General features: G+C 35.7%; 1 protein-coding gene across 3 annotated transcripts in view; it reads right to left on the bottom strand.

Moving 5' to 3' along the window:
• The window catches only part of AKAP6 (A-kinase anchoring protein 6), a 636,231-nt gene that overhangs the window by 114,222 nt on the left and 494,403 nt on the right, over window positions 1–27,606 (bottom strand). The window lies entirely within an intron of this gene.

Here is a 27,606-nt window from a genome sequence, read left to right as displayed (position 1 = left end):
TTATTACATTTAGTTGACTAAGATTTCTTTCTTAAACTCAAGTTTATACACATATTTGATCTTTAAAATATTCCAAATAGGACAATAACTGGTCTAGGGGGGTTTAATATTACAGTTAATTTTGGTCATCATTTGGCTCCAGAGTGCTGTCCACCTCTCATCTCTGCCCCTAAAGGACCAGTCTCAAAGTGGAAGAAATAAAATTATTCATGAAGATTATGTAAGTTCTCTGAATTCTCAGTTAACATTTTGTTTTCATTTTCTTTTCCTTAAAAATTCTGTGTGGGCTTGGAGAGAAGGTACACATAGAGAGAAAAAGGAAAGCCACCATTTTAGGAATAGTTACAAATCTATGCTTCCTTATTGATTACTGTAAAATATCCCCCAAATCATAGTTGACTACAGAACCCTCTCCCCGAGTATGTATTATATTCTAACAAACTGCCAAGAGAGTCTCTCCTAAAAGATGTTTTGCTGGAGATAATGTAAGTGCTATTTAATATGATAGTTACTATGGTGATTCTCTTCAAATAACTCTATTTGGATAACTCCATAGTTAGTCCTATATTATGGATAGCCATAAATGACTATGACTGTACTTTATAAATGTACATGTAAAAACACCTCTGAGTAGAAAATCTAGATTCTGGTTAAAATATTAAACATATTTTACATCTTTCGCACATTTCCAAAATATAATAGCAATTTTAAAACTTTTTTCTTTCAGGCACCATATTTAGGTCACTGAGTTCCATGGTAGTATTTGTTCCTTTGCCCTAAACGACCAAGGGTGCCCTAAGATAAACACCTTCATCAGAGTTAATAAGAAAAACTTTTCTCTGGAAATAAGTAAATCAGTAAGTTCAAATGTGCCCAAGCACTTGGGTGATTTCATTCACCTTGAAAACATGATATTATATAAGATCCCAAACAAAAATACAATTGGAAGCAGATTAAAGGAAAAGAAGGTGTGAAATCACTGTTTCGGTTAATAGATCTTCGGCATTTGCATGCATATGTTTGCATACTTTTAGTTTCATATTTTAATCTTTCATTTACACTAAACATGCACATCATTTGTATTATGTAAACTTCTCCAAATGTTAGTCATTTGTGGATCACAGAACAAAATGTTTTAAATGAGGTGATTTAAAGCATTTCATATTATTAATGAATGTTGATCAGGGTGTCAGAGTATCCAAAATTACATGAATATGCATAGTGGAGAAAATCAAGGGTTACTTTAGAGCGCTTTTAGAATTTGGCCTGTAATACAAGAAAAATTCTGATTGCGTTTTCTAATGGAAGGCAATTACCAGGGCCATGTTACTCCAGCACTTAGGAAACACACTGTCCACTTGAATTTTCTGGATTCAATATTCAGAAGTATTCTAGAAACCTAGATAGTGTTTCTACAGTGATGTGATGATTGGAGGAGATGACAATCTGCTTTATGCAATTAGGTTCCCATCTGAAATGATATAGCTAACAAATATTTACATAATTAATTTGGTAAGATTTCCACATAATATTGGGGGAACCAGTATTTCAGGCAGGCAGGAAAATCTTATTCAAATATTTTACTTATGCCACATGGTATTACACATTGACAGAGAGAGTCCTCTGGCTGTGCCACTTGGGAATGGCCTCTACCAGTTATCCTTTAACTTGTGACAAGCTCATCCCCCCTCTTCACCCCAACTTTAAACAGCTCTCACACAGCAGACCAGTCAAGAAAGGAAACAGCTTAGATGTGTCCCATAAAAACAACAGTCTTACACAAATAAAAATATAAAAAGCAATTAATTTAATTTTAGATGTAATAAACTAATCTTCTCTGTTAAATGTGTATAAGTAGTCACTGCAATAGCTATTATAAAAGGTTATTACATTTAAAAGAAACTTGTCTTTATGTATTCTCTCGGTCTTTGTCACCATATAGCCTACTGTCTAAACAGCTTGATGAAAGGTGTGATTGATGGACAGTGCCTTCAAACTATAATATAAAAACTAAGAGGATCTAGTTAATTGTTCGATGTATTGATATATGAATGAAAGGTACTAAAATGTTTTATAATTTAAGGTGAAAATATTTATTTTAAGTTTTGAAGCACATTCAAGGTTAAATCTAGTACGATTTAGGGGCTCAAGCTGTATGTGTAATAATGTCAGGAGCTTCTATTTTTGTTGATGCTAGTATGTTTTTGCTCTTCTGTCTCTTAACATCTTTTCAGAAGCATTAGACTCAGAGAACCAACTGCCAGCTCTATCAGTTTTCGGTCATCCTATCAAGTGGGGCTACTTTATCCTGTGGTGAGAAGATAATTTAATCTTCATATTCATTCCACCCACAGCAGTAAGTGAGCAGAGGCTGCCCCATTGTGTCCTGTAGTCTGGGGATGTTATGATATAGACTACTCTTCAATAGGCAAAAATGAGATTAGCAAAGTTAAAGTCAGAAAGCTTTTCTTGAGTGCTAAGGTAAATAAGCATCCAGTATTTAATTTCCCCACAGCACCTGCTGTGGGCCTCTCTGTCTAGTCAAAAATAAAATATACTCTCTTGAAAGGCCATATTTACATTATTAAGTGTATTTGCTTGGCCAATTCAATTTTGACTAATGAAGCCTCCTAATAGATATGTGAATGATCCAAATTAAAGACACAGGACACTACTATTCTAAATGTCATCCCTGTGTATAAAATATAAATAAAACTTAAAAAAAAAAGAGTTAAAAATAACTACAAACTCTAGCCCACCATTTTAACTAAGAACTAAAGAAGTTGTAGAAAATTCCTATTGAGTGCTTTACTTAGCACAAATGCTAAAACTGAATTATAAAACAAAGTCAGCAAAAACAGGAATTTCTGAAATAAACATACTTAGAAATGCATGAAGACTTGATTGAGATAACTTTTTTGACAGTTATGCTAAAGGCTTCCCCGCCACACCGAAGTCCCCCTCCTTTTTTTTTGTTAGAAATCACACCGAAAATTCTGCCCAAATGGAGACTGGAACAATGCCTTGAAACAGTGTTAATTGTCACCATGGAAACCAGAAGAATAAGCCATTTTGAAACTGGTATAGAAGGCACACATTGAGCAACTCAAGCATTTTTCTGCCTCCCTCAATGTTAAGGAACAAGATGCCTTGTCACTGTGAGGTCAGAGAAAGAAAACATCATGAAAGAGTTGTAGATGCTCACTGTCTGGTAAATAAAAAAAATAAAAAATAAACTATATACAGCTAATGCTATAAGACTCTACCCAGTGAAATCTTTTTGAAACAGAAGGATCATCAAAAGATGGCCAGGATTGGGGGATGGCTTCCACCTAAGCAAAACTTCAGGGCTATATTATGTGAACCTTGCCCCCAAAGCTCCCTGGGAATTCTGCTGTTGTAATAAAACTTCAGAAGAGGAAAGAAAAAAGGCAGCATGATGGAATTCAAAATAATGCTCTAAAAGCACACAGAGAGATTAAGACATCCATTGTAAGACTTTTGTATGGTGCTTCTGTTGGTTATGCTGAAAAGAGACCAGACATTGCTGAACAGAGAGTGAAGCTTTGGCTGCGAGAAACACACAAATTAAACTAAAGACATTTCTTGATTATTAGAATAGGGCTGTTGTATTCTGTGTCATCAGGGTTTGAGCATTTATATCTTATACCATATTACTTTTAACTGAGCTTCAGTTGACTTTATATTAGGAAAAGTTAAAACAAGGGAAATGATCTAGTTATTAGAATGACAGGATTGAATGTCTTTCCTGGTACAAATAATGCCACAAACACCTGTTTACCCAGCGAGATTCCCTTTCCCATATACACGATTGACTGATAGATATGATCGATCTATCGATAGAGAGATAGATAGATAGATAGAATACACTGAGAAAATAAAATATATCTTACTTAGTCTATCAGTAAGAAAGCAAATGCTAGGAACACACCAAAACACCAAACTATTGGCAAAATAATGTGTGAAAATATGCATTTTTGCCAAAAAAAAATCCAGGGATATGTCTATTTACAACTTTCACGTGTTTTCTGGCTAGTGTTTGCCCTCTTCATTCGAGGCTTCATGGTGGCCCCTCAGCAAGTCCATGCCTAATGCCATTCAGTGGTGAACAAAGAGTCTTTTTATATAAAAGTCCAGGGTCCAAGCTCAGCTGTACATGCAGAGTGCAGGAATCTGCTAGAGGCCAGTGTTGCCTTTGCAGCAGCTCTTGTGCTGCCCCCCTTTTCAGAAGACTTGTGTGTAGCATCTCACAATGCATATGATGCTGCACATGGAGTCAGTACCACCAACACATCCAGAAGATGTTCAAAATTGAAGAAAAGGGTTCAAGTCCAAGACAAATAATAGTCGTTATTTCTTGCAAACTCCTTGTATTTTATCATTAGAATTTATGGTGAGTAATTGCATAGAGAAATTATAAAGACTCCTACAATTGTCCTTGTAAATTAATAATAGGTTTTCCTGATTGGGATAAATTTGCTGCTGAGCCTTTGGAAAAATTAAAAAGTGCAATGTCATTTAAAATTGCCAGAACTCACACAGCAAATTACACCTGAGGTTAAGAATTGAGTTTTCCCCCTCTTCTAGCTTATTCCATTTGCATGATCTGGAAATCACATTACACTGGCCATGTACTGTTAATTGGACATAGATTGCATTATCTTTAATATAAATCAAACTACAAATATTAAAATGAATTGCAAATTCCCTAATAGAAGATCATAAAACAATCTTTTTTAAAGTATCTCCCATTAATAATTTAATTCCAATTATATCACTCAGAAAACTTAAGTAGGAGACCTGGCAACTTATTTCTCCAATCATTTCTTTTAAATAACAAATATCTAAGCCTTTAAAAATAAATATAGCTAGACTAGAAGTCACTGTTATAGAACAAAAATAAAAACACCAATAACTGAAAACTTTCATGTCAATTTCATATAAAATATGGCATAAGGACGACAAGTCTACCTGTCTCCTTTCTTTCTTATCCATGTCAAGGGTGAGAAAAAAGTCTCCTATAGGTAAAATTTAGTAAGTTTAAGAACTATTTTGATCATACTCTGTAAAATTATAATATTGATTTTTTTTTTATTTACTTTTAAAAAAGGTTCTCTATCCCCTTAGATATTTCTGTAAATTTGATATCTTTCTGAAGCTTTTGTATGGCCTTTAATGAGTTTGTATTAAATATTTAATACTGTTTAGGGCATATCCACTACTACCAAAAACAGTTATATTCCCAGCAGTCCCACTGTTTCAGGCAGAGGACTTGATTGATCCTCCTAGCCTGAATTGAGTAGAATGAAAAGAAGCAGTTGGAAAATAGCTGCAATCATTTAATGCAGATGACCTCTGACAGCCTCGCAGCTCTTCTATCTGAACAGAAATTTGCATGGGGTCTCTGTGCAGAGGAACAATGTAACCTAAATGGTAGACAATCTTTATTCTAATGAAGTGGGTGTCAAGGTCAATGTAAAACTGCAATGATAAATGGTGCACCACTAGGCAAGAGAAGTTGCATAGGCATTGTAGTGCTTTCACATTAATTGAAGACTGAAATGCACTGCGTGAAAAGCACAAGCCTCCCTTTTCACCATAATGTGTTAATGCGCCAATACTGAAATGATTTCTTCAAGATGTTTGCCTGTTGACATGTATCTTATTGCAAAAATAACCCAAATATAAAATTATGGCAAAAAATGGACATTTTTAGAATTTAGTGTTTTCCTGGAATCGAATTACAAAAATTAAATAAAACGCTCCCAAATGACGTCCTGACACCTAATGTAATTCCTTTGATCTCTTTTTCTTTTCTTTTTCTATTTAGACCTGTCTTTAATTAGTTTCAACCAAGCAACCTTTTACAGAACCCTTCGTTTGGGTACTTTCCTGTTGAGCAAACTGTAAAAGACGACTGAGGAGAGGAGAATCATTCAAATATTATTTTTCCCCTAACTTCCAAGTTTTCTGCTTAGTCTGCAGTAAAGATCTTCAGGTGTTGTTTGTCCTGAATGAAAATGTAATGAAAAGTCTACGGTTTGTAAAAGAAAATAACTATCTTCTAGTGTGGGAACTAGAAAACCTTAATCTGGTCATTGGAAATTGCCAAAATGACTGCACAGAAATAATTACACCATTACTTCAGTTGGTCTAGCAATTTTGTGGCAGTCAATATTTTTCATCCCATAAAAATAAGGATAGTAAGCTGCTTTTTAAAAATCCTGATCTACTTAAGCCTGTAAAGGGGACATTGTTTGCTAATACACTCATTAGCAACCAAGCACTTTAACTTCATCAATTAAACAGGAAATAGAGTTGCGTCATTTAGTTTCATAATTTGCTAAAATACTGATAAGAGCATATTATTAACCATTTGGGAAACATTTCCAGGCTCAACTCATAATATCTTATAAACTGTATTTTTATGGTTGATATTTTTTTCAGATTCTGGTAGACTCTATGATATAGCTACATTTCCAACAGTACACTTCCTGTTACAAATAGATTTTAATAAAGCAATTACAGTTATAATAGTCAAGAATGGTCTGTAGGTCTGCAGTCTTGGTGAGAGAAGGCTATTAATATCCTTTATTATAAAATAAATGATACTGCTAGTCTGCAACTCTGATGTAAAAACAAATTGTCTCAAACGGAAATCAACATTCCTGAAACGGTAATTCAGAGAAAAAAAAAATCTCAACATGAAGAGGATAGTGAAAAAGAAAAAAAAGTTACTGATGAAACTGTTTAAAAAACTGTACAGCTTCATCTGTGTGTGATTTGTCAGGTCTGAAGCTTTGACGTGCCCAAGGGGCAGACCCCAGCGGGGAGTAGGCTGCCGAGCTAAATAGCTGTGAAAGAAGTCTTAATGTAGGATGGAATTCAAACTAACCTTGACATGACCTCGGGAAAAATATGCAAAAAGTAAAATGAATGCTCTCTGCAAGATACATCCTAATTTTGTGGTAGAGCTGGTTAGTTTTACAAACATAACTGAGACCTTAAAAGAAAAATAGAAAGCTAGTAAAAGGGGAAAAGTTTAGAATACAGGCAAAAAACGTAAGCAGGCATGATGTGTTACTGTGAAGGCATGTGAACCATTTGGAAAGAATCCAAATAAAAACCCACACCAAACAATATTGTTGTCAGCCTGTCTATTCAGGAAAATTGTTTTTTTTTTTTTTTTTTTTTTTTTTTTTAGGTTGAATATAAATGACACAAAGCCAAGATTACATCATTGCATTACAAAGTCTGTTGTGGCTTTTAGCTGAACAAGCCCCATGGATCTATTGGTTTAGGACAGTAATTCAGTAAGGAGGTTTTAATGTGCTATTTCTTCCTCCAGTGTCAATAAAAAATAGAGAAATTTAAGGAAGAAATATCCCATGTGCTCTCTAGTCTATTTCTTGCTTTTGATCTGTATTTGATAAGCTGAACTCCAGTTTTAGTTGATGCATTCAGTCCTGATTTGACACTATTACAAATTTTGCTTGTTTTGAAGTGATCGGCTTAGTAGGAAGGCATTTGCTCTAACTCCCTAGCCAAGAACTGGCTAACTCACTGGATATATGGAAATTTTAATTGAGTGTCAACTTGTGTAGAAATTCAATCTTATTACCTTCTCAATGCAATTTTGTAGCAATACGAGTTATTTACTACACTACTAACCAGATTTTAAACATAATTAAATTGCTAAGAACATACACCCAAAATCTAATGACTTAAATCCCTACTCCAAGAATGTGAATTCCTGGATTAGGTGTATGCGCTTTCATTAGATTTCATAAGCATAAAGTGAGCAGATGGATGCAATCTTTTAGAAGCACAAAGGTTTACTGAGGACCTGTTGAACAACTATATGTAAAGATCATTGTTTAATGGATGTTATGCCATAGGTCTCTTCTTTGGTCCATTCTTATTAAATATTTTATTAATAACATAGATAAGAAAAATATGAATATGGCATATTGATCAGATTGGGAGATTATACTAATCTCACTGATCAATAAAGTATAATATATATTTTAGCTCAGAGATCATAAAGTCAAATACCTAAGTGTAGTGGTATGCTAGTAAACCGGTTCTCTAAGCAAAAAAAAAAAAAAAGAAGAAAGAAAGAAGAAGAAGAAGAAAAAAAGACCTGATTTGTAGTGTTCTTTGATTTCCCTGGTATAAATACTCCCACCGTGGCTGATTCCAATCTACCAATGGTGGTTGCTGCTGGTAAAATTCCTGAATATTTAACAATATGCTCTCATAAGTCAGTATTAGCCAGCTCCAACACCTCATTACCAGGCAGATGATATCAAGGAATCGAATAGGGCAAGGATAAATCTTCTTCTCTCTTTCATATTCTAACTATTGCTACTGTTATAAAAAAGAGAACTTTTTTTTTACTAAAATAAAGAATGCATAAATGTGATTATTACTAATATCCAATATCAGTAAGAGATAAGAGGGTGAACCGTGGAGGATGGGAGAGCATATGCCTCATCTAAAAGGGGCAACCCTTCACTCAGCTCTGCCAACTGTTAACATGTGGAAATATGGCTTCAACATGGGTTCAGTATGGCCAGACATATATATTTTAAAGCCTATACACACACACACACACACACACATATTTTATATGAAGTCTCAAAATTATTATATGTTGCATTAAAACTTTTTAACACTACACAGACTAAACTATGTCTCTGGATATGAATCTGCAGGCAACTACTTTACAATGTCTATTTCAGATGATAATAGACCCTAAAAGGAACAAAACATGCTGCCATAATGAGTCAAATCTAAGAAGGAGAAATGACAAATGTAAAGTCAGATAGTTAATAAGCACCCCATTTCACCCCATACCCCTACTCCAAAACTATAAAAAGTTTTAAACTGCATAAAGAATGGAGGTGACAAGGCTTCACTTGCCTTTAGGTTCAATGTGAGTCAACAGACAACGGAAGGTAGATGTAAATTTAAAAAAAAGTGAGACAGGAGAGTTCCCCTGAGCCCTTCAGGAGACCTGTGAGAGAGGTGTGGCTCATTTACTTGGCCACCCGCACTCCAACTCCTTGCAGGAGGGGGAGCACGCAGATGAGCGGGTGCAGGAGCCAGGGCAAGTGACTTTGGGTGCCAGCAGGAAAAAAACCTGCACCGGCCCGAGGCAGCGTCTAAGGGTTGCCCACAACCTCTGGAGCCTCAGAGGGCATGTGTTACAAACAATGCTCTTTTAGCATTTGCCATCTGTGGACGGCTTAAGTGTTAAACAGCTTAGAGAAGAGTCAGCATGACAGCCTTTTTGGGTTCCCACACCTGGCGCATCATGAATTCTTGTCCAGCATCCAGGAAGAATCAGGTCACACAAATGGACTGAAAGGTGATGTATGTGGAAGATTTTACTGATGCAAGTGGCTCTCAGTGGGATGGGGAGCTAGGAAGGGGATGGAGTGGGAAGATAGTCTTTCCCTAGAGTTTGGCCATCCCTGGCTGAACTCCTCTCTGACTGTCCCCAGCTGGCTGAACTCCTCTTGACATTCAGATGCTTCTTCTCTTCTCTCCTTCTCTGCTGCACTGCTCTTCTCTGCCAGTGGAGCCTGGGGTTTTTATGGGTACAGGGTTGGGGGTGTGGTGGGCCAGGGTGGTTTTGGAAAAGGCAACATTCGGGCAGGAAAACAGGAATGCACGTTCTCATTTAGGGCTGTGGTTCCAGGCTTGAGGGTGGAACCCTTGCCAGGGACCCCCACCCTCTTCTACCCAATATTTCCCTGCTTCCTGTCTATATCAAAAGGAAACATGATTTTGGGTTGAATTAAGACAAACACACGGTTAAAAAAAGAAAGGTAATGGATATATTAGTTCGACTGTGATTTGCTAGGCCCCAACCTGATACTGCTTGCATTCCATTTTCCAAAAGGGACCTAGACAATGTTTCAAAGCAAAGCACTTCAGGGAGAAGACTCAATACCCCAAGGGCCAAGCTGTTGAATGAGCTAAAGGTATTCAGCTAAGAGGGCAAATAAGAGTTAGAGGTGAGAGAAGAGAGGAAGGACATGTTAGCAGACTTTGAATATTTAGAGGACCTTTGCATAAAAAATATTAATTTGTTCCATCTGACCTCAAAGGTCAGGCTGGGGGTCAAAGGCTGAAGCTTGAGTAGGAACACAGCATGAAAGATAGTGAGTTCCCATTCATTAGAGGTGTTCAGGCAGAGATGAGAAGTCTACCTGGCTGGGATATATTATGGGCAAATGAAGCATTGAATGAGGATTGGCCTGGAAGATAGAGCCTAAAGTTCCTCTCTGTTTTAGCAAGTTGAGCTTCTTTGGATCCACATTCACAAGATCAGCCATAACAATTACATTATTTCAGGTAAAAGAAATGCCAAGATTGAAAATCACCAAGTTAAGAAGAAGCTGTCACTCGCTGGAACAAGATTCAGAAACAAGATTCTCATACAGAAAAACCTGAGAGAATAACAATAGAGCAAATACACAACCACATAAAATGTAAGCTGTAGAATCTAAGCTAAGATGGGCTACAGAGAACCAAAAGAAAGGCAGGGTTAACTGAAAATTCCAAAACTGTCTTCCATCCATCCTATTTTAGAGAGGCATTTCATTGAATGTGAGGTACAGAATGAAACCTTTCAAGTCCTTTTATCTAATAAATATAGGAGACTTCTACTATAGAATTTATGCGGTTAGGTTCATATTTCAACAATGTCCTTCCTGTAAATTTTTTTAAAAGACATAAACTTCAAGATAAATATCTCCCTCAAAAATCTCCTTCATCAATACAGACTTTCTTCAGTAGATATCGAAGATGTGCATTATAACCCTTGCTACCAGCAGCATGAGCATAATTGTAATTTCTCCTCCATGCTATGAAACTTCATGGTTGTGCTATATTATATTGAAAATCTACACATCTCAAAGGGTTTTCTGTGCATTCCAATGCACTTTAGTGACGATGTGGATCATTGCCATAATACATCATGACTACTCTAATTATGGTTTCATTATGATGCACCATATCAGGGCTGTTGTAATGTCATGTCAGCACATAGTAAAAATAGTTATGCAATTATGTAATATCTGTTAGAGTATGCAATGTAGGAAGGAAAAAAGACTTGAGGCACAGCAATTAATGTAATGAAACTCAGTTTTCTCCTTTAAAAAAGGTTTCCAATGTAAAAGTTTCATTTATTTTGTTTTCCATTTACCAACCTAAACAAACACCTCTAAACACAGCTATTTCTGTTGAATTTGGCACTACTACATAATTTTTTAAAGTTTTTTTTGAGACAGGTTCTTGCTATGTTGCCCAGGTTGGAGTGCAGTTGGCTATTTACAGGCATGATGAGCACACACTATAGCCTTGAACTCCAGGGCTAAGTAATCCACTTGCCTCAGCCTCCTACGTAGCTGGGAGTACAGGTGCATGCCACCGCACTCAGTACAACTACTTAATTTAGAATTTTCTAATAACACAAAATAAGAAGAATAGGAACAGAAAAATTTTTGACTCTAGCTGTTCTCCAAACGTAACAAAAGAAAACATTTACCTAATACGTGCTATACGAAATCCAATAACAAGTTAACGGTAGTAAATTAAAGTCCATTGAAGAATTACCATTATGCAAACTTCAAATACAATAGTCACATTCTTCTATCTTCCATGACCTCTTGTGTGGACATACCACTATTTGCCTTACCCCCTAAAACTTGATTGACCATCTATCTCCTAAATAAACTATGATAATGAAATGAGATAAAGCAATGATATGCATGTTTACATCCCTAAACTACTAAGACCATAAATATTCACTTGCCTTTAGTCTAGCTGCTAAAATATACCCAGATATCTATAAAAACAGAAATGTTATTTGTCTTGTAAATTTGAAGAATAAACTTTAAAAGATGATGGCTATGTCTTCTTTAGTTGACCACAGAATATCTTGAATATTTGAGACCTTCAGAAAGCCTTGAGTCAATGAATAGTTTCTCAAACTAAGTGATGTATGAATTGCTGTTTGTTGTTTTAATATACATTCAAAGGAGAATTTATATATCATAGCCTACCACATATCTTTGTAGCTGAATTACAGGCCTGTTCAGTGCAAGTATTTATAATGAAAATGCTGAAGAAGCCTGAACTATGGATGTGTATGGTTGTGCAGCAGCAGCAGCCATTTCAAATATAGATTTATTTTTAGCATTAGGAGGCACCAAGTTTGTTTAAATCTGGACTTTTTTTTCTACAATTGCAAGTAATGTTAATGGCACACTGTAAATGTGAAGGCTAAGTGTGCAATGTCAAAATAGACTGGATCTCTCTGAAAATTGGAAATTCAGGCTTTTCAAACATAATCCAGATGTTTGGCTTTTATTCAGATTTCAAGAAAGAGGGATCTAATATGATATAAAATTCATACATGCATATTTCATTAGTGCCTTTTGTATCGCTGAATTAAACATTCTGAAACGTGCTTTTCCCAAATCACATAGAGTTTTAAACCAAAGCAGTTGCCAAGATGCTCCACACCTCAAAAATAATGCCAAATTAATTTCATAAGGAAGAAATTATATATTTCTTATGTTAACTCTGTTGATATTTTCTCAAAGAGATATCTTGCTTTCTCTTTGAGGGTAAGAAGAAACATGAGAAGTAGAACACTGTAGCCATTGTAGTTTATCAAAAAGGTGTTGCTGCAGAACATGGTGGCTTTTGAAATCTATGAGAATCAGTTTCCTAAATAAAGGCTGAATGCACTATCGCCCTTATTGTCATCATCAAACAACTATCTTTTCAAGTTTCGTGCAAATGGGCATTCCCCAGGGACTAAGGATTCCAGCACTGAGAAGCTGCACCCAGGATTTACCATGTGATGGTAGGTGTTAAGACAGAGCTGATCAAAGCTTTTCCAGGGTTGCCTGTTCCCAAAACACAATGAAAGTGCCATTATACCTTTATGTATTCACATTGTGACTTTTTTTTTTTTTTGCAGAGTATTTTTAACCTTCAAAGGGTTTTCACATCTATAATCTTAACACATCCATAATGCTATGGAGTTCTTCTTGATGACTGCTCAAATCTCTGTATAGGGAAAATATCTGATTTTTAATGCTACTTTTTAAGAATATCTCTGGTGCCTTCACTTCAGATGAGGATAAGTGTGGTTTCAGAATTAGATTATAAGCTTCTACAAGGGAATGTATGAGGTCAGAGACCACATGTGTTTCACTCTTTATCTACCGTAATTCTTAGCATTATGGTTTAAATGTAGGAGGTTGTTGCAAAATATTTATTCATTTGAATTTCTCCCAAAAGAAAGTCCAGGCAGATATAGAGAGCAGTTGAAATATATGCCAGATATAGTGTTAGTACACAGAAATGAGTAGAGTGTGATTGCTTTATCTTTGAGCTTCATTTTCTGTGAAAAAACTTATTTGGTAAAACATCCAATACAGAAATATTATTCTCAATTTTCAGACAGATACCATGAACAAAGTTAATTGTTTATCATGGCCATGAACGGTTAACACAAGAAAAGTTTCTGTGAAAATCTATCAAAAAAAAGAGGAAGGTGGCAGTAGTTCTTTGAATATTTTAAGGGCACCTTTTATAAGGCAGTGTTTTCTCAAAGCAAGAACATTTGATCAGAATGCGAAAGGCTAAATCTAATTTCTAGTTCCGATATCAGTATGCTACAGACTTAAATACCTTTCTGTTCTACCCATCCCCTGACCCCTTGGGTCTTTTTGTTTCTTTTGGGTACCTACCCATATTTGTCAGAAAAATATTTTAACAAAATAAATTTTAGAGATTTTAGGCTTTAAGGCTTAAACACTGCTGCTGCAGCCTCAGAAAGCTTGACTGTCATTTCAATGGATTGTTCTTTTTTTGTTGATCTCCTATGGCAAGCCCATGGGGAAAAGTTAGTAATATTACTTCTGTCTTACAGATTAAAAATTAATACATAGAAGCCAAATGACTTGCCCAAGGTCAGTAAGATCGTACTAAAATCCACAAATAGAATTTCAGGAGGAATTTCAGCTTAGCTTGGTAAGTCATACCACTGCTCTTGAAAATACATCTTTAGATCTCAGTCCAGAAGTCTGAAGAAATTGGTGGGCCCTACAAGTATAATGTAAATAAAGTCAAGAATGCCATTCAAAGTGACACTGGAGTGGCCAACACATACTTGAGAACCCTACTCCTGTAGCCTTTATAGCCAGATTTATTTGGCATAGGCTCATCCTCAGAAACCCAACAGATTTTTAATAGCCTGAGGTTGAGACTAACAGGGCAGATAGGAGAGTTCTCACTGATAGTCATGCCTGTCACTCAGAAGAACCACAATTCACAGTTTAAAGAAGCTGTAGGGTACAAGTGGAAATTTATTGGTATAAACTAAGACCATAAAGAACAAACCTTGGTTATAACTGCTTTTGAGCACTTTTTGAGCTATGTAAAGGAGTCTGCTATAAATATTCAAGGAAGTTTCTTAGAATAGTTCCATCAAAGAGAAACAGAATGTGTGTGTGTGTGTGTGTGTGTGTGTGTGTGTGTGTGTGTGTGTGTGTTTGTGATAAGAGACAAGAGTAATAAAAGTAAAGAGGAGGAAGAAGTGAAGATCTGGAGAATGTAATGATGGAGATGCATAGATGCATGGAGAGAAAGTAATAAGTAAATAGGGGAAGTTACAGAGGTTTAGCTAGATAGGAAAAACAATTCCTAGTCTACAGGGAATAAATCCTAAAAACTACAAAAAATAAACAGCATTGCAGAAAAGGAAGGAAATTACAGCTAGAGAAAAGGTCTTAGTGAATGACTTCCCTGAAATAAACAGATGACAGAATATGATGTTGATGACTTAAACATTTTGCATAAAGGCTGAAAAAAATCATTAAGAGGATATTAGAACCAAAAGAAGCAGAAGTACAAGGATGTGGCCGTTTAGCACAGCTGTAACCACAACAATGGATAAATTTTCAAGAAGATATGAGTACTAAAACATGTGATTTTTGAGAATTTTCCCTAAGCACCTTTTGCTGGGCACTATCAATCCTGCAACTGTTACTTCTGCCTTTGTTCTTTTTCTTGGTGGCTTGGCACCTGATCCACCTGATCCAGGGAAAGTCATTTCATATTTCCATGGTCATCCCATCCATAAACAGGGACAAAGCTATCTCTGCCACTTGTCTAACACAGATATTTTAAGAGGTAAATAGATCATATTTGTAAGAAATTTTAGATCTTGATATAAAATACAACATTAATAAGAAGTCTTTGATTTTAACACACACGAGATTTATAATAAGATTTTTTGGTTTGCTACCCATGTGAGAAAGCAAGACTGCAAATTTCCCATGGTTTTTATTTTTTGTCTTAGAAATAATGTATTATAACTAGTGTTGGGCCATATTAGAGAGTAAAAGAAATCACATATCAGGGTGAAGTCATTAGAAATGTAAATACAGATAAATAGATAGATAATGTATACCATATAATATATAATTAATATACATTATATAATGTAGATAATATATAATTATATATATTATGTATTTTCTAAAAGACAGGAATATATACATATTTAGAGAGAGTACATAGTATATAGTACATATATGTAGTATATACTAAATATATAGTGTATACTATACTATATACTAAATGTAATTGTGGTTTTTGCCATTAAAAGCAAGGCAAAATCCCAATTACTTTTGCACCAGCCTAACAGTATATAGTACATAATACATATAGTGCATATATATATATATATACTGTGACAAAGTTTTACTATTCTTCTTGACTCTTAATGAAGGGAGGAGGGAGCTTGTTGATATTACCTATTAATACTATTTCTTAAAATCTATACATATGTGACCATTTAATCACTCATGCATGAGTGATTAAACATAAACATGATGACAAAAACCATGTCAAACATTTTAATTTGTAAATCAATGAGATAAAAGAATATTGGTTAAGAAAATTAACAAAAATTAAATTAAATGCCTGAAAAATAAATTAAATGCCTGGAATCAGACTCCCCATATTTAAACTTTGCTTGCATTGCTTACTAGCTGTGTACTTCCCTGTGCCTTAGTTGCTCATTTGAGGATACTGTTAATACTTCATTAGGTTGTTGTGAGGATTAGATGAGCCAGTATCTGCAAAGATCCTAGAACAATTCCTGTTACATAATAAACACTATATACAAATGTTTGTTCAAACTTTTCTTAGCATGCAGAATTGCGTGCTAAGAAAATATGACCTCTGGCATAACTTTTCTCTCTCTTTTATGCCACTAATTCCTTTATTTGTATATATAACTTCTCTTCACTGTTTGAAATATTGAATCTAGCAATCAATATTCACTAGAATTAAAAAAAAAAAATCTTTCCTTTTATTGACTTTTACTGAACACATGGGATAAAAGCTATATGGTTTGTCACCGGTTTTCCTCTTCTCCAGTTCATCTTCCTGTTTTTGGTAAAGTCCTGGGAGCACGTCAAGCTAATTCCTAGATCTGAGGTTTTTTCCCCCTAAATTGTATTATTTTGCAATGCATCTATCTCTATTCCAATTATTTAAATTATATCCAGTAAGGTTCAGTTCAAATATCATTTCTTCCATGAGGACTTTCTAAGAAGACTAGCACTTATTTTTCATACCACATAAATTTGCTATCTTTGCTATTATTTCATGTTTTTTCATTTTGCTTTTCTAAGTAGATTATAAATTACTTAAGGAAAAGGATAACCTCCCTTTATTTGGTTCTCCATAGCACACCATAGGACCCTAACGAATACTTATTGTCTCATTCCCACAGTCACTAAAATGAGAAAACATCATTCCTTGTTCTTTTTAAGAAAAAGTAAAATAATTAGACCATTAATTCCTGATTGTATTAGGACATATGGACATATGTAATTTTCAAAATATATGTGATAAGAGAATTCAGGTGAAAAATGTCTTTGTACTTGGACACACAGAAAGTGATGCAAACTTCATAAATTGTTAGTTGAATTTGATACCAATTAGTGCAGTTTGCAAGGCAGAAAAACTTGTAATCAGTTTTTCCTCAAGCAAATATGAATCTGCCTTCAACCATATAGCTCTCCAGAGAAGCATCCCCAGTAGGGAATTTGAAATTAGAGTGATTGCCTGTCACTAGGTCTCCCAAGGTGTAGACTTTGAATTCAAACGTGAGTCTGTTCTTTACCAAAATGCCTTAGGGACTATTCAGGTCCTTTCCTCATAGACAGCTAAATGCCTTTAGTCATATTTGCCATGACATCCAATGTGACAATTCAAATAGTGTATAAACTACCAATGTGTGTACCACAATACAAGCAGAAGGTAAGCAAACGTTGCTCATATGTTATGAAATGACTTAGTTTCAATGGAAGTGTAAGCAAATGTATCTGTTCCATGCTGTGAAAACAACTGAGGGACACTTGGTAATTCTGCCTAAAGAAGAAGGTAGAAAAATTAAAATGTGTAGAAAATAAGATGTCAAAGAGAAAGCTGAATTTCCATTACAGATAGCAAAAGACACTGCAGAAAATCCAATGGAAGTTATCTGCCACTGAAAAAAAGTAAAGTGGAAAGGAAAGTGTCTAAGAAATTTCATAAAATATATATTTATATTTTTATTGACTGAAATGAACCAAAAGTAGTGTGGTATTTAGAAATTATACACTTTTTATGGTACTTTAAAAAAATACAGGCACACTTGGTTTTATTATGCCTTACAGATATTACAATGTTTACAAATGGAAGGTTTGTGACAACCCTGTGTCAAGCAAGGCTATTGGCACAATTTTTCCAACAGCATGTACTCATTTTGTATCTCTGCATTACATTTTAATAATTCGGTCAATATTTCACATTTTTCATTATTATTTTTATCTGTTATGAGATCTGTGACCAGTGATCTTTGATGTTACTATTGTAATTGTTTTGAGACACCACAAACCACACCCATATAAGACTATGAACTTAATCCTAAAGTGTTGTGTACGTTCTCATTGCTCCACCCACCAGCAGTACTCTCTGTTCCTCAGACCTCCCTATTCCTTGAGACACAACAATATTGAAATTCAGCTAAGTAATAATCCTACAATGGCCTCTATTTATTCAAGTGAAAGAAAGAGTCACTTTAAATGAAAAGCTAGAAGTAGCTAAGCTTTGTGAGCAATGCAGGTAAAAAGCTGAGATATTATGAAAACGAGGCCTCTTGTGCCAGTTAGCCAAGTTGTGAATGTAAAGGGAAAGTTCTTGAAGGAGATTAAAAGTGCTACTCCAGTGAGCACATAAATGAAAAGAAAGTGAAACAGTCTTATTGCTGATAGGGAAAAAGTTTTAGTGGTCTAGATAGAAGATCAAACCAGCCACAACATTCCCTCAAGCCAAACCTAATTCAGGGGACGGCCCTAACTCATTTTAATTCTATGAAGGCTAAGAGAGGTGAGGAAACTGCAGAAGAAATGTTGGACACTAACAGAGGTTGGTTCATGAGGTTTAAGGAAAGACACCAACTCCATAACATAAAAGTGCAAGGTGAAGCAGCAAGTGCTGACGGAGAAGCTGCAGCAAGTTCTCCAGAAGATCTAGCTAAGATCATTGATAAAGGTGGCCACATGAAATAACTTTTCATGTAGACAAATGATTTCATGTAGACAAGATTTTCAATGTAGACAAAACAGTCCTCTATTGGAAAAAAATGCCATCTAGGACTTTCATGGCTAGAAAGGAGAAGTCAATGCCTAGCTTCAAAGCTTCAAAGGAACGTCTGACCCTCTTGTGAGAGGCTAAAGCAGTTGACGATGTTAAGTTGAAGCCAGGGCTCATTTCCTATCCTGAAAATACTAGGGCCTTAAGAATTATACTAACTCTACTCAGCCTATGCTCTATCAATGGAACAACAAAGTCTGGATGACAGTTTATCTGTTTACAGCACAATTTACTGTATATTTTAAGCCCATTGTGGGGACCTATGGCTCAGAATAAAAGATTCCTTTCAAAATTTTACCGCTCATTGGCAATGCACTGGGACACCCAAGAGGCGCTGATGAAGATGTACAAGGAGATTAATGAGGTTTTCATACCTGCTAACACAATATCCATTCTGTGGCCCATGTAGCAAGGTGTAATTTTGACTTTCAAGTTGTCTTATTTAAGAAATACATTTTATAAGGCTATAGCTGCCACAGATAGTGATTCCTCTGATGGATCTGGACAAAGTCCATTGAAAACCTTCTGAAAAGGATTCACCATTCTAGATGCCATTAACAACATCTGAAATTCATAGGAGGAGATCAAAATATCAACATTAACAGGAGTTTGGAAAAAGTTGATTCCAATCCTTATGAATGACTAAGGGGTTCAACACTTCAGTGGAGGAAGTAACAGCAGTGGTGGAAATAGCAAGAAAACTAGATTGGAGGTAGAGCCTGAAGATGTGACAGAGTTGCTGCAATCTAAAGATAAAACTTGAACAAATGAGGTGTTCCTTCTTAAGAATAAGCAAAGAAAGTAGTTTCTTGAGATGGAATTTACTGCTGTTGAAAATGCTGTGAACACTGTTGAAATTACAACAAAGAATTTAGAATGTTACATAAACTTAGTTGATAAAGCAGAAGCAGGGTTTGAGAGGATTGACTCTAATTTCAAAAGAAGTTCTACTGTGGGTAAAATGCTATCAAACAGCATTGTATGGTACAGAGAAATCTCTTGTGAAAGAGTCAGTGTGGCAAACTTCATTGTCTTATTTTAAGAAATTGCCGCAGCCACCCCAATTTTCAGCAACCACCACCCAGATCAGTCAGTCAGTAGCCATCAACACCGAGGCAAGACCTTCACCAGCAAAAAGATTATGACTTGCTGAAGGCTCAGATGATCCTTAGTATCTTCATGCATTAAAATATTTTTTAAATTAAGTACATTTTTTAGAGATAATATTATTGCACACTTTAACAGACTACAGTATAGTGTAAACACAACTTTTATATGCACTGGGAAACCAAAAGATTCATGTGATTTGCTTTATTGTGATATTCTCCTTATTATGGTGGTATGGACCTGAACTTGCAATATCTCTAAGGTATGCCTGTATTATATTTACCCATGAGTTTGGTCTTTTAGCCTGTGAAATTAAGTCTTAAAATTCTGATTTAGCCCGATTGCTTATAGGCAAAGTCAATTACTAATTGAAGTAATCTTTGATTTTTTTCACCAAAGAGAAAATATTGAAGTAGGAATGGACCTGAGAGATACTGAGTCCACCCCCCTCACTTTACAGATGAAGAAAATGAGGCCTGAGAGGATAAGAATAATTGCCCAAGGGGAATCTGGCCTCCTTCTCCAGGGCTTTATCACATGGCTTCTCAATCTTCCTTTGCTAACACTGGTCTTTAGTGAAGCTTAAAAATAAGATCAAAGAAAGCTCAAAAGGGGATCTATAGAATAAAATAATATAAACTGGGGCACTGAGATGAGGTCCATCCATTCCCTTCGAAGAAATTAACATATAGAGATCTGCGCTTCTTTGGCCTTTGTCTTTTCCTAAGGAAGCTTCAAGATCAGTTAACTCTGTATACCTGTGAGAGTGGGACTGAATCATGGCAAAGCTATTAGTGACAACCAAGCTTCTTTATTAAAAATCCATTTTGGTGTATGTGTGTGTGTATGCATTTAAAAGCAATAATTCATTTTATAAAAAGGTCAGTGTGAATCTATTTATGTTTCAAGGCCAAACATGAAGTATAGGGTTCAATGAACAATTTCAGAGCAGTCAAGCCACCAGAGAAGTGCCATATGAGCACAGTGAGAGCCAAAGTTGAAAGAAATGTATAGGATCCACTTTCTGATTTTCTTTGGTTACCACAAGCACAATAGAGTATAGGAGGCCACCTGGTGGTGAAATGAACCAATTAACCATTTAATGTTAAACTGAAAAGCAAGCAAAACAGAGTTTGGGTTGTTACAAAAGGAAAACTAGAACCTGGGGCAAGAGGATAATAATCAACAGATATTACTGCAATACAGCAGATAGGAAATTGAATTGGGAAACTATTCAAGTCTGTAAAATACTGGATATTCCTAAAGGGTTGCCATAATAGTTATTATTTATACCAGGGATTAGCAAACATTTTCTGTAAGGAGGCAGATACTGAACAGTTTAGGCAGGCTGGCCACATGGTCACTGTTCATGCTACTCAACTCCACCATTGTGTAAAAGAAGATATAGATATTTCATAAACGAATGTGCCTGGAAGTGTTCCAATAAAACTTTATTTTAAAAATGAGTGGTAGGCTGCATGTGACCTGCAGGTCATAGTTTGTCAGCCCCTGATTCTGTTTTATCTATTGAGCACATACTATTTACCAAGGACCAGGTGAAGCCCCTATATACATTACTTCATGGAATCCTAACAACAACCTTTCAAGGTAGGTGTTATTATCCCTACTTCCCACGTTTAAAAACGGAAGCCTAAAATGTTTCAATGATTTGGAGGAAAAGGCACTAAGCCTCATTCATTAGAAATGCTTTGTGTAGCGCCATGGCCACTTTTTTCCTCTGTGATTGCACACCCTTGTGCTGACCCTCCCTCCCATTTATCTTGCAGAGGCTGCTTTCGGTTTCCCTCAGTGGTGACTCTGCTCCTGTTTCTCCACCTCATGTTCCCTTGAAATGTTGTTTGTCTCTTAACATCTTTTTCTCCATCACTTCTTTTATGTTTAAAAACTTTATGTCAGTTTTCATAACAACAGATGTAAGCAAGCATGAAAAAGAGACAAAAGCAATGTATTAAAAATAGATAGCCACATATACAACAATAAGCCAGGGAAACTGTCATATTGTGTATGCTCCAAATGGAATGTGAGCCAAAAACACAATGCTCACTCTTACATAAATAATATATTACGCATCCACTGGGAGAAGAAGTAGCTCTGTCCCTAAATGGAAGAGGTTTTTTTTTTTTTTTGGTCCGTTTTTTATGTCACGTTCCTTTTCTTTTTAAAATTTTTAAAGGCATATACTGTAAGTCATACCATCTCTGACAGGCTACATTCCTCTTCCAAACCATCCATGAACTATTTCATTAACTGTTAATAAGAGACAGTTGAAAAACCTGATGGAGAAATCCATGGAGCTTACTAAAGCCTCTCAAATATATGGATTTACCAGCAGTCTTTCAATATTAGCATATTTTCTGCTACAAAAGAGGATGGAAGTGGTTTCAGTTAGATGGAGTGTAGACAAAACTGAAATAAATGACTTAAAAATTTTTTTTTCACCAACCAGCTTTGAGCACCAAAAAATTTTCTAACTTGAAACTGCAAAAGCTTGAGAAATGTGACTATACAGAAAACAGAAGAGCTCATTACAGAGCATAGATTTTGGCTGATCTGACAATGAATTCCACGAACAGAGAGGATTTACACTAGATATATGAAGACTTTCAGGAAAAGGAGAGTCAAACGTTTGAATGGCAGGCTGTGGAATTCCCTCTGGAAAGATCTTCAGTGGAGGACAAATGCTCTTCTATATGGAATGGATAAAAACAATCCTTGAAAGAGAAGGAATGAAATGAAGGTCCTTTCAAGGTACTTGCAGTCCTGGAACACCACTGAAATTCCCACTTTACATGGAACTAAATAACTGTACAAAATCTCTTAGAGATCAACTTTGGAATATTCAGGAGAAAAATCATTAAGCAGGTGATTCAAATCAGAAAGTATTTACTGAGTGCCAAATATTACCTAGTGCTGGGGAGATGTTCTGAGCAGCAGTGTAGACAACAGCAGACAGGGAACACAATTATTCACTTCGGATTAAAAAAAAAATCATTGTGCTCCAATGCTCCAATCAGCTTTCTGGAACTATTTCCTGAACTTGGTGAGCTCAAAACTCCCACAAGAGCTGGCTGTCACATGAGATTTCTGGCATTACTCATGGTATCCCTGGATCTTTTTGTAAACAGAAAAGGCTTCTGACAGTGTTTCCATACTTTATTTCTTTTTCTAACCCAAACTTGGACGGATGGAGCCTAGTGAAACTATCATCAAAACTTGGATTATAAGATGCCAGCCAAATTTGAATTCTTTTGCGATATTTCCATGTTACAGAAAAGATTTCAATTAGCTCAACCCTAGAGACTCATTTATACTTAAGTTAACATGAGGATTTTGGCTCCTGGTTTATAAGACATTACTTCACAGAATGGGTCTTTAGCACCACCAGGCAGATGAGAGTGAGGAAGAGGAGAGAAAAATCATACAGACAGGAATGTTTATCATGCATATTTTCAAATTGCAGCATGTCAGCTGAGGAAAGCTAAGGAGGAAGGACAAAGTTCAGTGGAAAAACAGTAAACCCAAAAGGATGTCAAGGTGGACACAAAGAGCACCAAGAAGTGAAGTGACTACACATCTTTGTCAGATGTTAATTTGAAATGATGCATTTTGTAACATTTTCTTAATTGTTTAAAATCATTAAAGCTCACAATTAATCACTAAGTAAAAAAATTACAAACGGCCATATATGATTATTTCTTAAAATTATGAATAGCGTAAAACTTTTTTAAAATGAAAATGTGGGAGAAAATTTCAAAAGTGTTTCAGCCCTCTTCTGGTATTAGAGTAGTGACATTTAATTTTTAAATTTCCATATTCTGAATTAGCTAGCTACAGCTTTGGGAAGATAAGTCACTATTTTACTCTCTCGTTCTGTCTCTTGCTCACTCTCTCTCTCTTTCTCTCTCTCTTTCTCTCTCTTTCTCTCTCATGTGCACGTGTCTCTCCCTCTCATCATAAACTTGGACTAAAGAGCCAGCCCAAGTCCAAGTCCCTTCTTGTCTTCCTCACCCCCTTCTGACTATATTTTCAGAAGCACACGCTCATCTGAAGTCATATCTAATTTTCTGCAATGAATGTGTCAATAAACTCTTCTGCCAACTATGGTACAAGTACCAATTGTGCTTCTATACCTACCATTTCTAATTACTGTTCATATTCACCTACATCCATTACCTGATTTTTAGATTTCACATCTGCACAGAACATGTTACCTTCACATGTATAAATAATCATACCCGTATGTATCTAAATATTCAAGAATACACCAGAGAATACTATGGTTTGAGAGGCTGGAGACTAGCCATAGAGTTATGGTGATTAGTTGTAGATTTTTGTACCATTTATGTCTCAGATATGGGTGTCTTTGTCCTTCCTTTCCTCTCAGCCTTTTTCTTTCCCTACCACTTTCTCTTTCTCCCTAATATCAACCTGGCCAAGCCTGAGTACTCTTGGTATTAGGAACTGTCTTTACTGCACTTTGGTTTTGCAAGGAGAGAAACTTTTGTTTTATATATAACATAAAAGAACATAAAGTTTTACATTCAATTATCACAGCATAAAAATAGTTTTGTTGAAAAATTAATAAATTGATAGCATAATTCTGATTAATAGAGTTTAATTAACTATCGAATAAGCCTTGTTGAAAATATGTGTTTCAACATATATTTATTGAGTTTCTATGATGTGCCAGGCACTGTGCTTGGCACTGGAGATATATTAATAAACAATCAATAAATAGATAAGAACCCTCCACCTGTAGTGTGAAGTCTAACAAAAAATATAATCAATCATTCTTAAATGTGGTCTATAAAGTCCATATTTATGATCATCATTTTAAAATATGCATTTAATTAATAAACAAGTATTCACAGCTAAATAATCCCCAAGAAGGACTTTCTCAGGGAGGCACTTTTGAGTACTAAAAGGGATAATACTGTTATAATGAAGGTTGTAAAATCCAATATGCCAAGATTTATAACATGGAAATGTGCTCCAGACTGAAACTTGGCATATATGAAGGAATTTTGTACAGTTATTTATATGTGCATTATTTAAATGTCTTGGGACTATAGCATATCTGATTCAAGGAATCTGGCTTCATTCAAATTCAATCTTGGTGAAAGATTTTTTTTTAATTAAATAAGTTAATACTTTGTATACGTGTATATATGTATACGCATGTAAATGTATGTGAATAAACACATTTTATGTATGTGTACTTCCTCCACAAACTTCCCAGCTTTTAAGGCTAAAATGAGATGACAAGGGGAGTATTAAAATTCACACATTTTCTTTATGTAAATGTCTATAAGCATATGGAATCAACTACTTAGGAAAGCAGCTGAAATAGTAAGTTTAGATGAGTTTCAGTAGGGTATAGCTATCCTTCTGGAGAAAGGCTAGAGCTCTGTGGTTTGAGAAACTTTAGAAGTGAAATTGAAATAAACCCAAAGGCCATAAGAGCGTTAGCCTCGTTGTTTCTTTCCTAGCTTGCATGTGTGTGTCTGTGTGTCTGTGTGTTTTGTGTCTTATGTAAATGAATCAAGCTTCAGCAGGAAGACCACTCCTTCCTTCTTTGCTTACCCCAGTGTGCCTCATTAGGGATAGAGTGTCACAGAAGTGCCTAGTTTAACAATGTATGAGTTTCACAAATGCCCACATTATTAAGAATATGGTTAGGAAGGCTCTTGTTTCTGAGAACTGAAATTGCTTCTTCAACAGGACTAGAAAATGGTTTTTCTGAAAATGATATTCCTATAGAGCATCTCTCCATGGGGACCCTCCTTCAGTAACTTCCTTTGGCATAACAGGATCCAGGAGGTTGAATCCTCTGAGCGCAATGCTGCCTTTAGTGCATTTTCCAAAAAGCATAAATATTTTCATCCTTAGCTTTCCTGAATCTAGCAAAATGCAGGAGGCCCCAGTGAGGCTCAGCATGGCAATACTTCCCCAGGGTATTGAGGTGCTTCAGAAAGTTTGGGGGCTTTCACAGAACAGCCTGATGATTAGCTAAAGAGCCAACCCAAGTCTATCACCTTTTCTTTGCAGATATACCATCTAACATTTCTTTCTTCTATCTTAGCACAAAAAGCTTATATAGAGGGAGGAAATAATGTTCTTGCAAGAATCTACCTGTTGTAGAGAAGATGTTGGGGCAACAATGAGCAGGCAAGCAAAAGACCATGAGCATTGCAGCCACCCAGACTGGGTTCAAACCCCAACTTACTTAGTTCTTGTGGTAGTTATTAGTACTGCTCAACAAATATTTCTAGCTTTCCGCATTTCAGGCACATAGTAGGGCTGCATTTCTCCCATCTACTTTGAAGTTGGTTGTGGCCATGCAATTAGTTCTGGCCAAAAATTTTGAGTGGAACTGATGTGTTTCTTTCAGGTAGAAGGCTTAATGGCCAGAGTGAGACCTGCCAGAGCTCCCTTTTCTCTCTACCATAGGAAGGGAATATTTAAGAGAGTGGCTGCTCCATTAGCCTAAGTCTTAGAGTGAGGACAATGCCAAGCAGTGCCAATAGCCAACCTGTGGTGGACATGTAGTAGGCATCAGAAATAAATCTTTGCAGTTTTAAGTCTCTGAGATTTGGGGCATATTTGTTATCTTGGCATACCCTAGCCTAACCTGACTAAGGGACTAGTTCTGTGCCTTTTAGGCTAGCCTCCTAACTTCTTTATGTTTTTGGCTCAGGGTCTATGAATTAATGAAAATAATCAAGATCCCTGCGAGCATTAAATAAGACAATGTGAATGGGGCACTGACACAATCAAATTTATTAGTAAAATCTTACTATTTGACAAGTTTCTTTCTCCCTCTATCCTATGCCCATCTCAATACCACACAAACAGGTTCACACATACATACACATAAACACACTTCTCTTTTTATCAAATGTTGAAGAAAATAACATCGTTTTTGTTCCCTTTTCTAGATTTCTTCTCTCTACTCACTCTCTTACCTTACCAATGCCTTTCTATTTTATCTAGATATTAAAATTGATATTTAATTCAATATCATTATCCTGCCCCTTCCCCACAGAATATCTGCATTCAGTAGAGTGCATTCTTCTTTATCCCAAAGAAATGAATCTTGAGAATGGGATTACAGGCAGTATGGTCAGTTGGTAATGGAGCTAGTTGGGTTGGAGAATTTCCTAATACTCCAAATTCATATCCCTTGGACAAGCACAAATCTACTTCCTTCCAAAGTTAGACAATGTTATGAGATAAGGACATAAAGGAAGTTAATGAGTTTATGTGTGAAAGCACTATGGGAAAGCTTTTCCCTTGGGACTTACCATCTATTCTGAACAGGTATCAGGACTTCTTTTGAAATAACTGAAACGTTACCTAGGTACCTTTTAGCTCCACATTCCTGCTTTAGGAATACATTCAAGAAGTTATAATAAACTATACAAACTAGAATGATGATAAAGACAAATTATTTAGACTAAATAGCATATGTATCTTATACACTTCCTTGTGGTTATAATTATGATAACCAATGCCTTCCTGATGTAATTACATGGAACACTAAGCATATCATTTATCTTTTTTATATTAATACCCCTGTGTCAATGATAATACTTGGTTTTCATCTCTAAACTTTGATACTCTTTTTTAAAACAAAATAAATAACCCCATGCATACCATAGCTGTCTGTAAAGTTTAATCACACATCATATAATTTTTTGCCAGCCTAAAACCAGA

The sequence above is a fragment of the Chlorocebus sabaeus genome, chromosome 24, assembly GCF_047675955.1.
Source record: "Chlorocebus sabaeus isolate Y175 chromosome 24, mChlSab1.0.hap1, whole genome shotgun sequence".
Lineage (NCBI taxonomy): Eukaryota > Metazoa > Chordata > Mammalia > Primates > Cercopithecidae > Chlorocebus > Chlorocebus sabaeus.
The sequence above is the reverse complement of the archived record's forward strand: the minus strand, read 5'-3'. Positions and strand labels throughout refer to the sequence as shown.